At 33.7% G+C, this 15,668-nt stretch overlaps 1 long non-coding RNA gene across 1 annotated transcript; it reads left to right on the forward strand.

Moving 5' to 3' along the window:
• The first annotated feature begins 2,814 nt into the window (after window positions 1-2,814).
• Window positions 2,815-7,113, forward strand: LOC121221177 (uncharacterized). Its single transcript, XR_005918676.1, has 3 exons — window positions 2,815-5,653; window positions 5,747-5,928; window positions 6,917-7,113. It is a non-coding gene; the product is annotated as an uncharacterized lncRNA (long non-coding RNA).
• Window positions 7,114-15,668: the final 8,555 nt, after the last annotated feature.

Consider the following 15,668-nt stretch of genomic DNA (forward strand, 5'->3'; position numbering starts at 1 on the left):
ACTTAGTGAGATTTAATACAAAATACCTTGGAATCTTCTTAGTTGAATTTCTCATCTCAAATATTTGATTTCATATCTGTTTGGGCAGACACCTTCATCATCTTGGGAGTTCGCGAGTGCACCATTCACAAAACAATCTATAGATACGAGGGGGGATTTGTTTTGATTTCACCAGAAAATAAAGGTTCGCCAATAAAGAAGAGTTCGCAGGGTAATATGCAAACTAGTGTTCACAGGGTAGCACTCGAGCTAGGAGTTCACCAAGCACTATGCAAGTTGTTAGGGTTTTCAGGCGAGTTCACCATGAGGTTGGGGTTCAAAGGTGTCAAGAATTGATTTTTAAATATTTCTTTTTATGATTTGAATAGAAAAGCATGTATTAGTATTTTCTTTTTAATATGAAGTATGTTGCAATTGTTTGGTGTGATTGGTCGAATGGTGTGGTTTGTGGGGTTTTAATGGAGAGTCACTTCGGTGGCTAATGTGACATTAAAAATTCGGGTCAGATATGCACTTATTTGTGTACATAAACCTCTTATTTTTAGGCTTAAAGATGTGCACTTTATGCTTGATATGCCCAATATACTTTGGGTGCAAGTAAGGAATAAAATCTCTGAGAATATGCCAAAATATGGTTTTCGACATTATCCTTGCTTATAGCCCATGTTCAAGCTATGGCTCAACACAAGGCTATTGTTGCTTAACATAGGCATTGCGTGTTGCAACACAAACCTTGCGTGTCGCACCATGCAGGGCATTTTGTGGCTTTGGAAGTTTTTGTCATGCTTTCACGGCTCGAGAAGCTTGTGCATCACTCGCCCTAATTTCCTACATCAATTGGACCTAAAATTAGGCCTTCTACACACTTAAATACACAAATTAATCCTACCTAAGGCCCGTGTCAGCCTAATAGGTAATCAACACTAAAAAACGTGTTAAAAACATTTATTTTAATTAACTTTTAGACTTAGGTACTAACTACCAAATACGAAATAAAAAATATTGAATTCCCTAGAAAATAAGCTCCTTAAGTGCAAAATTGACCCGAATTAACTACTACATTTAACAGCAGGTCATCTAAAAACTCCACTTTTATCCAATTCTGGTTCTATACATATATATTTATACCAATCAATAGCATATGCTAACATACAATAGTCATTCAATGGCTCACAACAACAATGTCATGAGATGCATGATTCAAATTAATCCCCTTTTTATTCAATTTAGTGCCTAAACTCGGGATAAGAATATTTTTTGATCCCTAGCTTCAAATCAAAATCTGATTTCACATTATTTCATTAGTGACCCTATATTTTATATTCCTAATATAATTTTATGACATGATTTATATTTATTCAATTTGGTCCTTAATGTTACAAAGCTAACAAACAAGCTTAACTAACTTTACAATTTAATCATTTTCATTATTTAAGCTCAATATCTATCAATTCTAAGCCTATTTCATCAATTTATCAACAAAGGAAACTTGCTAAAAATTCAAATTTTGATTAAATCGATTCATGGTGCAGCTAAATCAAGATCCCATGGTCACAAATCTATAAAAATTTGTTGAAAAATAACATAATTACCTAAGAATTTTGGTATGGTCGAATGGGTGAATACTTGAATCTTTCTCCTCTCTCTTTTTCTGTTTTGGAAAGTGGAAGAAGATTATCATTCTCATCTTTCTTCCCACTATCTTCCTTTTATACATGGTTTATTATTAATTAAACTTTTGTAATTAGTTAAGTTAATATATTATTATACTTAATTAACCATTAGCTAAATAAAGTGGAAATCTACATCATAATTCACAAGTCATGATGGAAATTGGTTAAATAACCATTTTGGTCCTTAGGATAATTGCAATCTAGGTCCTCAAGTTTTTTCTTAATTAAGACTTAATAGCGATTTGGCTTTTACAATTTAGTCCCTAAGATTTAGTTAACTATTTTATTGGTTAAATTACTTGACCATTTTTTATTATATTTTCGATTAACTCTATAAATATTCCTATTTTATATATACAGACTCCGTTTATGAAAATAGGATTCTAAAACCATATTTTTTATTACCCCTGAAAATTGGGTCGTTACACTCTAATTTTGAGAGGGTTGTGAGCAGCCCCAATTCCAGGAATGTCATGGGTAGTTCCAATTCACAAAGGGTTGTGGACATATATTGACATTTGGATTGGATAATCTCAATTCTTAGAGAGTCGTGGATTTACTCATTATATAAATTTGAGTATTCGCACTAATATCTATCATCGGTTAATAGGGGCCAAAATAAGTAAGTATTAAAAAATGATACCGAAAGACATGTTGAATTATTGAGTACGTCATGATATGAAATTATGAAATTGTTGCATCTCGAAAACCGAGTTAGTAAAATCTGGTTATTAAGTCATGGACACAAGATAGATATCAAAATTAGAGTTGTATAAAATAAAATAAAATAATTAGTTAGTTAGTTAAAATAATAATAATCGGGTCAATAAACATAAATTAGTAGGGATTAAACTGATACAAATTTTAAATTAGAGTTTAAATGTGAAAAATAAAGAGTTTTAATTGAAATGGGATTTATTTGGAAAATGGAGAGAATAAGAAGGGGACTTATGGTAAATAAACCAAATTTTAAAAATTGGTTGGCCATATAAGACCACCCACTTTCCCTTTCCTCCACAATTTTTACCCATTTGGAAAATTTGTTAGATCTAAAATTAGGAGTTTCCTTTCAAAATTCTCTCAATTATTTTGATTTTCTAAGCATCCAAACATATTTTTCTTCTTTAATTTTAGAAGAAACTCATCCTTTCTCCTTCAATTTTCTACTATTTCTTAACTCATTTTTTTTCTCAAATTGATCCAAATCTCGTAGAATTCTTCCAATCAAAGATAATATTCTGATTTCTCATGGTTTAAAAAGATAATATGTTATTTCAATTCGAGTTTTATAGATCTAATCAATAAATCATAAGATCCATGGTTTTAAAGCTTGTTTTTGCTTGAAAATGGTAGATCTCGTAATAGAGTGTCAAGTGACTATTTTAAAATGATTTTCAACTCATTTTGATGTAATTAAGAGATTTATAATCCCAATTTAATGAATCCGCAAAGAATTTGAATGAATCAAATGATTTTTTTCTACCTAAATGAGAACTAACGTGATTTTTTGAAAAATCAAGAATTGAGGAATTGTGTGAAATTAGTGGTCTAGATCTGTAATTGAACATTAGATATGATGTTAGGTAGTAGGAATTAGAGATTAAATCGAGTTAGAGTGAAGTAATTAGTAGATTGGTGTTATGCAAGATGAGCTCGACTCATTACTGTGGGTGGCAAATTGTTATGTTGTTAGGAGAGTTATTCTATCTTTGAACGATAGTAACTAGTATATTGTGTGTTGATATGCAAAGCCTCATATCATGAAGGAGCATCCTCGAGCAAGGAGAAAGGCAAACAAAAGGTGATTTAGGCTCGATAGTAAGTAATGAACCAACATGTGAGCGTCTTGGATATTGCACTTTAAACATCAGTTCGCATGCTAAAGGAAGCCAAGTAAGGCATGCAAACCATGCTATAATATCATGCTAACCCTGATATGTGATTCACAAACCCTGTTAAATATCAAGCAAACCTTGCTATATGATCTGTGAACCCTGTTGCATATTGTGCGAACCCAGTTATATCATGTGCGAACCCTATATTATGATGTATGAACCCATGCGATGTGCGAACCTTATACCATGTAATATGCAAACTCTATCATATGTTGTCCTAACCCACATGATATGTGAACCCTATATATATTGTGTAAACTCATTTGATGTGCGAACCCTATATTGTGTGCGAACCCATGATATATACGAACCTATGTGTATTGCAAGCCCTGCAAAACTACGAGCTCTGCTAACTATGAGTTGTGATATTACGAACTGTATTGTCCGAGCTCTGTTGTATTGCGAGCCCTATTATATATAGATATTATATATTATGAATGTGTTAAAAATGATATGTTGGCACTGTGAACACTTGAAACCATTGGAATCATTGGCATACCATAGGATTGTGAGTACTCACCCATTTATTGTGTTACGCCATTGTGGCCCAAAGATAACGTTAGAGATATAAATGAAGGTTAAGCATAGTTCCATTCACTATAGATAGCATGGAGTGTTTGGAGAGTGTGAGCACTCATGCTTCACTTATTGGAGATAGCACAAGACACTTTTAGTCATTTGGAGTTTTTAGAGATCTATTTATCCAATGCATATAAATTACGATTATGTTTCATATTCACAAATTACCAATAGATCAATATGATGTGTATGGGTATTTTATTTTATGTTAATTGTTATATTATGCCTAATTTATACCTTGATTGATGTGTTTATATGTTGTATGCTTGAGAACTCACTAAGCTTCATTAAGCTCGCACTTTTTGCATATACCTTCCAAATAAATAGCTCGTGAGATAACTGGTGAAGTGTGGCATTCCAGTGATCCATTGCAAGGCAAACATCCTTGAGTATGTGTTGTGTTTTCAAACCCCAAAAAAGAAGGAAATGTGGGACTATTTTCAAGGGATTAGACTTTGATTTAGACTTTGAATAAATTTTGATGGCTTATAAACGAATATTTCAGATTGTTAACTTTGGATTTTTTGGATCTTCTATAATTTTTTGTTTGAATGATTAATTTTTGGGTTATAATGCAAAATGATTGCTTGATAAATTGATGAACTAACGAGATTATGCGGACTAAGGAGTTCGTCGGATAATGAGGTACGCCCTTATATCTCTTGTTTGTGTGAATCAAACTGATCACTTGGTATGCATGAAAAATATGTTGTATAAAAATGTTTGCGAACTGACCAAACAAAGTGTGAATGGGTAGACAAGAAACATGTTAGTGGTCACAAAAGTAAGGACTTCGCCAATAATAAAAATGTAACACCCTGGAATTTGGGGTTAAAAGTTTTGAGGTTTGTAGTTAGGGTCTTGAGTAGGTTCAGTAGTTGAGTTCATTGCCGCGTTTTAATGTCAAAACGAGCCTGCTGGTTCGGTGGTGAAATGTGTTGTTAGTTTACCTTGGTCCTAGGTTTGAATCACAATGTGAGAAAAGAGAGATTTTTTTTAAATGTTGTGCATTTTTGCATTAATTTAACTTTATTTATTTTATTTTAATAATATTTTTAATTAATGAATTCAATAGAAAGGGGAAACTAATTTCAAATTCCCTTCACGTTCTTCTTCTTTTTCTTTCTTTTTTCGCTAATTTTTAGATTATTGATTTCTGTTTGCTTCTTCCGCTTCTCAATTTTCCTATTCCTCTTTTTAGTTTTGACATTTTGTTATTTTTCGTCTGTCAGGGGTGACTATCCTCGTGTGTTTCGTTCAATTAGATGTTAATTGGGCAGGTTTTGTCTATTGGGGTTAATGATAGATTTTTTTATGTTTCTTTTATGATTGTTTAATTAAAATTCTAATAGCTTAGTTTGTATGTGAAATGGACTTCTCAGATTGGTAGAGTAGAGGAAAATCAGTCAATTTTAGTGCTTCGAAGTGTTCATCAAGTGTGTTTCTGAAACTGCTTAATTTAGGTGTATAATTACTGTTGGATTGAATGAAATTCGGCAAATACTGGTGTGTTTTTGAACTATTAATGATTAGATATTACTTTTCTATGGCAAAATCGTAAATTTTAGCCTATTTTGGCGTGGTTTTGTGACTACACAGGTGGCCATACGGGCGTGTGCCACAGACGGGCAGTCCACACGGTCGTGAGATGCTAAGAAATTAGGGATTTTGATGTTTTCCAGTGCCACACAATCGTTTGGCTACTGTTTGAAGATTTTTTTCGCTTTTCAGATGGGCGTGTGCTTTGGACACACAGCCGTGTTCCTCAGCCATATGAGTATGTAAGTTAGCCATACGACTGTGTCAATTTTACTTCTTAATTTTTCTTAAATTTAGCACATTTGCACAGTGAGTAACATAGGCTACTCACACAGTGAGTTACAAAGGCTACACACGGCCGTGTGGCTCTATTTTGCAGATTTTTTTCTATGTTGTAAATTGACTCGTTTTATGTTTTTGTGTAATCCGAGCCTCAAGTAAGCCTTGGTAATTTTTTTTGGGTCTCTGCTGCAACTTGGGTTCAATTATGAATGGATGTTCAAATGAGTAAATTTTAGATAATCGGGAAATGCATTTATGTATTATGATGGATGAGCTTAGGATACTTTATTGTTATCGTACTTATTAAAGGTGTACAATCATTATTGATTCTGCAATTGTTTGACTGAGTATGAATCACTGTGTCTGTGAGTCTGTTAGCGAACTGTGTGCATTCCTACATTTGCATAAAAATATGGGATTTTGGTTGTGAAGAAAAGGAAGACTGAATTGGCAGTTTAACTGTAATGTTTCTATACAGCGGTTTACCGCATTATATTGTACATATGTCAGCTCAGCTACATATTATTAATTGAGTGGCTTATGTCCACATTTGTGGTGTGTAGGGTGGATGAGCCTATTAAGGTCCTATGTGGTGTGCAGGGTGGTCGAAGTGGTGTTCGATTGGTTGGGGTGGGTTTTTGACTTGTTGCATTTAGTCTGTATTTGAGTTTTTGTGTTTGATTATGTAATTTTCATATTTTTTTGATAATTGAATAATAATTTGATGTGTTTAGTACTTCCGTGTGTATTGAGCAACGTATGTGTTTCTTTCAATGGCTTATGGAAATGTGTTCATACTTCTGACTACCGGTTCAAGATTTTCATACACTAACTTTGTGCTCTTATCTGGGATATTTGTATTTCGAAACCTTGTCAATTTTTATCATTTTGTGTTCGATCTCACACTAAGCTCGTATAGCTCATCGCCTCAGTTTTCTCTCTTTTCAGGTTAACCTTGAGCTTGGAGGTTGGACTGAGCATATCAGTGGTCTCGGATTCTTGGAGAGTTGATTTTTTTATGATGTTTCTTAAAATTCAATCTGTTACTTTCAGTTGATTCGTAAGGGAGTTTATAATGTTGTGGTATGATTTTTTATTTTCGGATATTCAGTACGTGTTGAGTTTATGGTTTTCAAAACTTAGGATTTGTAAAGTTGCACATAAGTTTAAAACTAATTATGACTTTTCTGTCAAGATGATAGTATAGATCTTTCGATGAAAATTTTTTACTTAAAGCTCGTTGGTTTAGACTTTCAAATCTATCTTGGGTTGCAAAATCAATAACTCTTTAATTTTAATTTAGTTCCTAGTAGAGTTTGTACGGAAATAATTGCAACGGTTGCAAAGCATTTTATAAAATTTGTTTTCAATTGTGGTAAGTAGCAAGAGAAACAGATTTTCGAAAAGAATATTTGTGTTTAAACACGTGGTTGTATCGAATCATCTTAGTGGCCAATGTGACCCACCAAGATTTTCGAAAAGGTATTAAATAGCTATAGAAATTTAAAGTAGAGGTTTTTATATGGTAAATAACCCATAAATGTGTTAGTGGAATGTCATGGCTTGTTAAACTTTTAAATTGAAATAATTTTAAAGGTTAAATAAGTAATTAAGTAAATAAAGACAAAATTTAGTAAAATAAAGCCAAGTATCATGTTTTATGTTCTTTCTTCAACAGAATAGCCAAGAAAAAGAATCTATTTTTGCTCTTTAGGGTTTGACAAGCTTGTTTCCATCAATTAGGCATGTGTTTTGTCCCATTTTTGATCATTTCTATGTTTCCAGGATCGTTGTAGCTTAATCTAGCTAGCTTGGGGCCTAATTTGTGAAACAGTTAAAGTATTTAAGTTTTTCCATGGATGAAAATGTTAGGGTTTTGAAGTTTAATGGTATAAAATAAATGGTGGTTGTTAGATAAATAACTTTTGTAAAGGAATTTTTTATGAAATTATCAATTAGAGATTAAATTGAAAATTATGATAAATTGTGTGGTTATTTGTGAATTTGTGAAAAATATGGGCTATTATAAATATGTTAAAATTTGGCTAGGCTTGGGTAGGGATAAAATTGAATGAATTTCACTTTCCGAGCCTAGGGACTAAATTACAAAGAATTAAAAGTATAGGGGAAAATGCTAATTTTTCCAAAAAAGTGTGTTGGACTATATTGAATTGAGTTAAATTCATTCGTATAGATCCGGTTAGACCTCGTACGGAGTTCGACCGGGGTAAAGGAAAAATATCAGATTAGTTGCATTCGTATCTACGCACACTGGTCGAGGTAAGCTCGTGTAATTAAATTGTGTAATTATCTGCTTTGATTGAATTAGATGTATGTTATTTGTATTATAATCATATATGAATACCGATCGCGTACCCGATGACGTACGACGATTATCAAGCCTCGTTTGAATCTTAGAAATTCGTAGGATACAAATGTCATGTCATTAGGGTTACCGATTTCAACTCTTATGAGCTTACCGTTATTCAACTCGTATAAGCATACATGTACATGAATTGACGGATTACGGTTCAGTACACCTCGTGTGTATTACCTGCGTATCCAATGATATTCTAAATTGTTCAACGACACTATTCTGTTACGAGATTACATAAGTTTACATGAGATATATGAAAATGGTTTGTACATGATATGTAGATACATGATGTGGAAATTATATGTACATGGAAGCTTGATTATTGTTAAGCTCATACATGTTTCTTGATATTTATATGAATTACATGACTAACATGGTTGATGAGGATATGTGTTTAGGATTTTGTCCAAATTCAGTTTGGATATGCTTTGTATGCTTCCTTAAATGTAACTAAATGGTAAGTTAAATTCTATGTTATACGAACTTACAAAGCTTAAATGCTTACTCTATGTTATTTTCCATTTTTTTAGTGATTTGAAAGCTCGTTCGGGTTGGAAGCTTGTCGGATCTATATCACACTATCCATCGACTCTTTTGGTATATTCGGTTGTTTAATTTCGGTTATAATGGCATGTATAGGTTAATTTGGCCAATGTTGGCTTATATGTGTTTTGTTGAGATTAACCATTTGTTTGGTTTGTATTATGGAATTTTGGATATGTGCTTATTTTGCTTCTTATGGTTGATGTGTGGTTTGGTTCATGATTGAATGAAGAGTGGTAAAAAGGCAGCTTAATGTGCATTTTATATATGTGTTTTGGAATGTGAAGAATTGATCATGAATTGGTGTCTACATATGTAAGGTATATAAGTTAAATATGTTAGTATGTGAAATAAATTCTGGCATTCAATGATATGTTTTAGAAGGTAAGTAATTTGGTAAGAAATGATGTAAATTTTCTTAATAAACTTTGGATGCAAATATGCATATAAGTGAGTTATACATTTGGATATATTGAATACATGAATATTCATATTATAAGTTGTCATTTGAGCTGCCTAAGGGCATATTGTTGTATGTGATGATGTTATATATTTTAAGCCTGATTTTGGCTGGTTATGAATGCATATTTATGACTTAATTATATAAAAATTGTTGTGTTTAGGTTGGTACCAAATTGGGTGAGAAATGTGGCTTGGAAAATGGCCAATTTTTGTCTGCACGGGCAGAGACATGAGGTGTGTCTCAGCCGTTTGTTATACACGGCCATCTGTCCCCTATATCTTTTAAAGAATGCAAGTCAGTATGCTCACACGGCCTAGCACACAGGCATGTGGCTTGGCCGTGTGACCCAAGTCAATGAGTTACACGAGCTGGGACACAACCATAAGTCCCTATTTCAAATACCCACATAGCCTAAGTGTGTGTCACATGGCCTGGCCACACGGCCGTGTGGCCCCTACAATTTTGAAATTTTTATAAGTTTCTGAAAAATTCTTCGAATTTTTTATTTAGTCCCAAATTGTTTCTAAGGTGTATTTTGGGCTTTGAGGGCTCGTATTAGGGACAATATACATGATTATGATTGGTTTCTGACATAAATGCTATATGTTATGAAAGGTTTGAATTTTCTGTCTATTTAAATTGTAAACTTCAGTAATACTCTGTAACCTTGTTTCGGTGACGGATTCGAGTTATAGGTGTTACAGTAGTCTTTCGAGTTCGGAGCCTCAGTCTATGAAGCGTGTGAGATCTCAACTGAATGTTAGCAAGGTAATGTCGAAGCATCTGCTAGTGGCATGGATGTTTTTGTTTGTGGACATTGTAAAAAGTGTCATCTGGGCGAAAGTCGGAAGAAATCGACAGCGTGTTTCAGATGCGGGTCTACGGGGCATCGATTAGGGAGTGTCGTCGGGAACATTGAGACTAGTATGGTTGAGGTTATTTTGACTTTTTGTGTTATTATTTAGAATGATTTGATTCTCTATTCGTTGGAGACTATTTTGTGTCTGTGTGTGTGTTAGTAATATAAGATTGTTTTCGTTAAAGGTTGAGTATGGTATGGTAGTGCTTCGGGATTAGAGTGCGCAGCAGGAGAGTAGTGGTGGAGCTTGTGTTTAGACGACTGTTCTGTTAGTGGAAATTTTAGGGACGAAATCTCTTTATGGATGGGTGAGTTGTAGCACCCTAAAATTAAGGGTTAGAAGTTTTCATGTTTGTAGTTAGGGTCATGAGTAGGTTGAACAGTTGAGTTCATTTTCGCGTTTTAATGTCAGAATGAGCTTGCTGGTTTGGTGGTGGAGTGTGTTGTTAGTGTGCTTTAATCATGTGTTTAAATCACGATGTGAGAAAAGCGATATTTTTTTAAAAATTTTGTGTCTTTTTTATTAATTTAACTTTATTTCTTTTATTTTAATTATATTTTTAATTAATGAATTAAATAGAAAAGGGAAAATAATTTCAAATTTCCTTCACGTTCTTTCCCCACTTTTTTTCATGTTCTTCATCTTTTTCTTTTGTTTGTTTTCCCCAATTTTTAGATTATTGATTTCTATTTGCTTCTTCCGTTTCTCAATTCTTCTCTTCTTCTTTTTATTTTCGACATTTTGTTATTTATCTTCTGTCAAGGGTGATTATCCTCATGTGTTTCATTCAATTGGATGTGAATCGGGTAGATTTTGTCTATTGGGGTTAATAATAGATTTGTTTCTATTTATTTTATGATAGTTTAATTAGAATTCTAATACCTTATTTTGTATGTGAAATGGAGTTCTCAAATTGGTAGAATAGAGGAGAATCAGTCAATTTTAGTGATCAAAGCGTTCATTAGGTGTGTTTCTGAAACTGCTTAATTTAGGTGTTGAATTGTTGTTGGATTGAATGAAATTCTGCAAATTCTGGTGTGTTCTGAACTATTAGTGATTAGGGACTGCTTTGCTATCGCGAAATCGCAACTATCAGCCTGTTCCGGTGTGGTTTTGTGACTACACAGATGGCGACACGGGCGGTCTACACGATCGTGTGACAATGAGAAATTAGGGGTTTTGACATTTTCCAGTGCCACACAGCCGTGTGGCTACTGTTTGAGAATTTTTTTCCATTTTTCACAAAGGCGTGTGCTTTGGACACACGATAGTGTTCCTCGGCCACACAGACATGTGAGTTCACCACACAGCCCTGTCTACTCTGCTTCTTAATTTTTCTTAAATTTAGCACATTTTCACAGAGAGTTACACAAGCTACTCACAAGGTCATGTAACTCGCTCACACGGACGTGTCGTTCTACACATGACTGTGTAGACCCTCCACACGGCCTGAATTCCTCCACATAGCCGTATGGCTCTGTTTCGCAGAATTTTGTTCTATGTAATCCGACCCTCAAGTAAGCCTTGGTAATTGTGTTTAGGACTCCATTGCAACTTGGGTTTAGGTATGAATGGGTGTTCGAATGAGTAAATTTTAGATAATCGGGAAATGCATTTATGTATTATGATGGATAAGCATAAGATACTTTCTTGTTATCGTACTTATTAAAGGTGTATAAGCATTATTGATTCTTAAATTGTTCGACTGAGTATGAATCACTGTGTCTATGAGTCTATTAGCGAACTGTGTGAATTCCTGCATTTGCATAAAAATCTGGGATTTTGGTTATGAAGAGAAGGACGACTGAATTGGCAGTTTAACTGCAATGTTTCTGTACAGTGGTTTACTGCATTATATTTTACATATGTCAACTGAGCTGCATATTATTAATTGAGTGGCTTAGGTCCACATTTGTGGTGTGTAGAGTGGATAGGACTATTAAGGTCCTATGCGGTGTGCAGGGTGGTTGGGTCTTTCATTGCTCTACTGTGGTGTGCAGGATAGTCGAAGTGGTGTTCGATTAGTTGGGGTGGGTTTTTGACTTGTTGCATTCGATTTGCATTTTAGTTTATGTGTTTTATTATGTAATTTTCAAATTGTTTACGAATTGAATAATAATTTGATGTGTTTAGTACTTTTGTGTGTATGGAGTAACGTATGTATTTCTTTGAATGGCTTATGGAAATGTATTCGTACTTCTGACTACTGGTTCAAGATTTTTATGCACTAACTATGTGCTCTTATCTAGGATTTTTTTTTAATCCTCGTCAATTGTTATCATTTTTTGTTCCGGTCTCACACTGAGGTCACGTAGCTCATCCCTTTAGTTTTCTCTCTTTTCAAGCTAACCTTAAGCTTAGAGGTTGGACTCGGCATATTGGTGGTCTCAAATTCTTGGAGAGCTGGTTTGTTTTTACGATGTTCCTTAAAATTTAATCTATTACTTTCAGTTGATCTGTAAGGGAGTTTATAATGTTGTGGTATGAGTTTTTATTTTCGGATATTCAATACATGTTAAGTTTATAGTTTTCAAAACTTAAGATTTGTAAAGTTGCGCATAAGTTTAAAACTAATTATGACTTTTTTGTCAAGATGATAGTATAGTTCTTTCGATGAAAATTTTTTACTTAAAGCTCATTGGTTTAGACTTTCAAATCTATCTTGGGTTTCAAAATCAATAACACTTGAATTGTAATTTAGTTCCAAGTAGAGTTTGTATGGAAATAATTGCAACGGTTGCAAAACATTTATAAAATTTGTTTTCAATTTTGGTAGGCAGTAAGAGAAAAAAGGATTTTCGAAAAGAAGTTTTGTGTTTAAACACTTGATTCGTATCGAGTCATCTTAGTGGCCAATGTGACCCACCAAGATCTGGTCGAAACTTCTGGGCCAAGTTTTGGGGTGTTACAAAAAAAAGATGTCGTATAGAACAAAAAATAAGCTGCTAAGTAAAATAAACAATGTTTGGTAGAGTTCGCCAATAGGGTTCTTAACAAAAAAGGAGGTCGTTAGTCAGGGAGGGGTTCTCCAATACTTCTACTTTATCAATAGAGGGTCACCAAACTAGAAGGGGTTCACAAAACAAGGTAGTCTACCAAGGTAGGTAGGTCCGCCATAGTAAGGGAGTTCGTGAGTGCACCATTCACAAAATGGTTGTAGATATGAGAGGGATTTGTGTCCAATTTCACCAGCAAAGAGGAGTTCGGGAGGTAAAATGCAAAATACTGTTCACAAGGTAGGTCGCAAGCTGAGAGTTCGCCAGGCATTGTGTGAGCTGTTAGGGTTTTCAGGTGAGTTCACCATGAGGTGGGGATTTCCAGGTGTCAAGAATTGATTTTTAAAGATTTTTTTTATGATTTGAATAGGAAACCATGTAATAGTATTTTCATTTTAATATGAAGTATGTTGCAATTGTTTGGTGTGATTGGTTGGATGGTATGTTTTGTGGTGTTTTAACAAATAGTCACTTCGGTGGCTAATGTAATGTTCAAAATTCGGGTCAAACTGTCCCAACCGAGTTTAGAGTGCCACAGAAATAGTGAAATAAGTATTGAATTAGAAAGTTTGGGAATTATTTGTTTATTGACTTTGTGATGATTAAAGATAATGTAAATGTAGTTGACGTTGTATTTGTATATTTGCTTTAATTTAATCTTATTGTATTGAATTAGAATTATATTAGCACCAATGAGTATTCAATACGTAACGTGCGGTTATGTTTATTTCTATGCGCAGGTCTCGGACAATAGTTGACGTAGATTAGAAGTGGTCAAGCATCCAACTCAACAACTCAACTTGAGAAACATATTGTTCCCTATTTTGTATGTATATATATGTTTGATCATTTGGCATGTACCTACCTTGTTTGATTTAATGTTTAATTTAGTATTTTAGTATATTTGGTGTTTAGTCTACAATGCTTTAAAGTTGAATTTTCTCTTTGGATTAATAAGTATGAATGTTGATTTATATGTTTGAATATGGTAATTAGTATATTAAGCTTTGATGTAATGGTTGCTATGGTTTGATGGTGTTTGATTGTGTTGACATAAGTTGAATTTATGAAATTACATAGGGAAAATGTTTGGGGTAAGTTTTAGGTACAATTAGGAATGCTTTAAATGGTTAAAAATGTGCATTTTAGGTCTATTTGCATTTAGTCTCAAGACAGGAAGAACATATCTCGAGATCGTTAGAACAAATTTTAGCTTATTGTTCAATCTGGAGTTTAATGTCTCGATACTTGACATGCTAGTCTCAAGACAACCCCATTTAGGTCTCAAGACAAGGTGACTTTTGTCTGGAGACAAGAACACATCGAAGCTAAAATGTTTTTGCGTTGTTCTAGGTCTTGAGACACCCAAACATCGAAGCTAACATAAGAAAATAAGGAATTTTCTCTTAAGACCAGTCTTAAGACATGTAAGGCCTAATCTCGAGACATGTATCCCAGTGTCGAGACATCAACTTCGAAGCAAAAATTTCCTAAAATAAAATGAGGTTTGTCTTGAGATATGGAGTTTCCTGTCTCGAGACATAACATTGAAATTTGATAATTTAGTTTGAAACCTTGAATTTTTCTTTTCATAATTTTGCAAAATGATGAATTTGAATTTTAAGCATTATGAATGTATATGTATGGTTATGGTTGGTGATTAAATTGAATTGAATGATAAATATGAACTAAATCTTGTGGTTATGTAAAAAGATAATCTAAGTTACTTTGGCAACGTAATGTGACATCACACATTTAGATTCGATGATCGGTTCGGGTGTGGGGTGTTACAGATAACTTGTATTGGATATTGGAGTAGATGACTCCCAGAAGACAGAGACATATATGTAACTATTTAGACTGACAATACTTCGAGCAGGACCCAAGTGGAATGAATCCTAGATTTTTTTATGGATTTATTCGCTTATGATGTTTATCTTGTGGCATACCTCAATTCTGATTAAGTGGTAGACTATGTGTGCATGACTCATATACTTTGATGTATTGAAAGCCTGAGTTCAATTGGTAATAAAGCCAAAAGCTGGTACGTTGGGTATAAAACTTCTACATGACATAACTTCACTAACAATATTGGAATTCATAACCTAATAAAGGATAAATGATATCCTCTCATTGGCATTACATCATAGATGAAAAAGTAATGTCGCCATAAGTCATTTGTCTTGGACGAATTGTTTAATTACTATGTGTTAGTAATTGACTTTTCCATGAAGGAAGATGTAACGGTTAACACGAGATAAAATAGGATCATATTGGGTAAATCGATTTAACCTAAAGAGATTAAGAATATCTTATAAGAGTAAAACACTTATGACAAGGCCATTGGACGAACACTTTATTAGTAGCTTTCATAATGGTATTGTAACACCCCTCACCCGACTCAATCGTCAGGTCTGAGCTACAGGATGCTATAGTCATTTTGAAAGCAACTACCATTAAA

This window comes from Gossypium hirsutum, chromosome D09 (genome assembly GCF_007990345.1).
Source record: "Gossypium hirsutum isolate 1008001.06 chromosome D09, Gossypium_hirsutum_v2.1, whole genome shotgun sequence".
NCBI classification, from domain to species: domain Eukaryota; kingdom Viridiplantae; phylum Streptophyta; class Magnoliopsida; order Malvales; family Malvaceae; genus Gossypium; species Gossypium hirsutum.